Source organism: Mus caroli, unplaced genomic scaffold (genome assembly GCF_900094665.2).
Source record: "Mus caroli unplaced genomic scaffold, CAROLI_EIJ_v1.1 scaffold_17979_1, whole genome shotgun sequence".
Lineage (NCBI taxonomy): Eukaryota > Metazoa > Chordata > Mammalia > Rodentia > Muridae > Mus > Mus caroli.
The window spans coordinates 1-1,667 of record NW_018388663.1 but is presented as its reverse complement, the minus strand read 5'-3'; the positions used below and the strand labels follow the sequence as shown (position 1 = coordinate 1,667).

At 38.6% G+C, this 1,667-nt stretch overlaps 1 non-coding gene across 1 annotated transcript; it reads left to right on the top strand.

Annotated features, from left to right (window-relative positions):
- Positions 1-700: 700 nt before the first annotated feature.
- On the top strand, positions 701-772 carry Trnaa-ugc. Its single transcript has one exon. It is a non-coding gene; the product is annotated as a tRNA-Ala (tRNA).
- Positions 773-1,667: the final 895 nt, after the last annotated feature.

The window sequence follows — 1,667 nt, the reverse complement described above, 5'->3', positions numbered from 1 at the left end:
TTAGCATAATACTGCACTCTGGATGTGAGATTCAACTGCCACCTATCAGGGCATCCAAATGCACAGCCTGTGAACATAGTAGTGAGAGAAACCGCTTCACTCCAGTTCTTTAAACTAGGGGTGGGCAAAAGACTGTTTCCTTCAGGGGCAGGATCAAGGCACCTCTGTATGCTTGTNCCCTTAACACTATCTGATATTCAAGGTTTATTCTTCCTCGGTTCCTTTATAAATGTAAATGTTTGTTGAAGAAATAATTTTATCCTGCATTCCAGCAGCCGTGGGGTCTGGGTCTCAGAGAGCTCCTGGTAGGCAGCNCTGAAGGGAGGCACACAGGGCTAAAGGAGGTCCCAGCCTCACTGTACCAGCCTTGCAATGCCATTTTCCCAACCTCCGACTTACATTGGTATAACCTTCCTAACCCTGCAGAAACACATTATAATAAATTTGACATAACACCCTCAATTTATAGTAAGTCTGTGATGTTTTCCAGAGCACAGAATTTCTTGTTATTGATATCACTTGATTTCCATTGAAAATAGATTTTTTATCATACTATAAATAATCTAAACATCCCATCAAAATACTAAACTAGAAGTGATAAATCATACTCAAAGATGTGATGTGAATCCTTTCAGACTCTATATAAATGCTGTCACGTTCATTGTATCTTGATATAGTCTATAATCATACAATCATAGCCGGGGATGTAGCTCAGTGGTAGAGCACATGCTTTGCATGTATGGGGTCCCGGGTTCAATTCCCAGCATCTCTAGGTCTTTTTCTTTTCTTCCGGGTCTCTTGTGACATAGAGTGTCGTAACCTAGAACACATTTCTGTGGATAGCTCCATAGGATTTTGAAGATAATAGAAGGGATCATCTATGACCATGACAACAATGTTCCTGTATAACCTTGATGATATTTCCATAGATACCTCTATAGTCTGGTGAGTCAAGCCTGGTCATGCCTCCCAGAATGTTTTTTTTTTTTTTTTAATTTAAAGCTATGGTAGGTTTTTTTTTTTTTAAATGATTTCACCTTCTGTAATTCACCAATTTTAGTTTTTATTTGGTGTCTTGTCTGTGAAATCTTCACCTATAACCCAGTGACAGAGATTTTCCTTTGTACATTCTGTTAGAAATTCTCTAAGCGTATACAATGATCGGTATATGATACATAGATGTTAACTTATGTTTGTTTTTTTAAATATTTATTAGTTTATTTTATGTGCGTGCTCTATCTTCATGTACACCACTATGCCAGAAGAGTGAACCAGATCCCCAAACAGAAGGGGTGAACCACCAGGTGGTTGATGGGAATTGAACTCAGGACCTGTGAAAAGAGCATGCAGTACTCTTAACCAATGAGACATCCTCCAACCCACAATATAGATTTGTAGGTATGCATATATGCTTACATTAGTACTGTTCTCTGACAAATAATTCTTTCTGCACAAGTTTGATTTGAACATGGGATACACAGAGAAATGTTGGGTACAAGTTGGCAGTTTTCTGTATATGTGTGAGTGTCAGTATGACTGTTGATTTCTGTCTTTCCTGACTTGTCAACCTTGATTCCAATACCATTCTGGCTCAGACATCTTAGGTCTTTATGGAGGTCTCTCTTTACGCAATCTTCTTCTGTGATGTTGCTCTGTTCCTTGCTTTA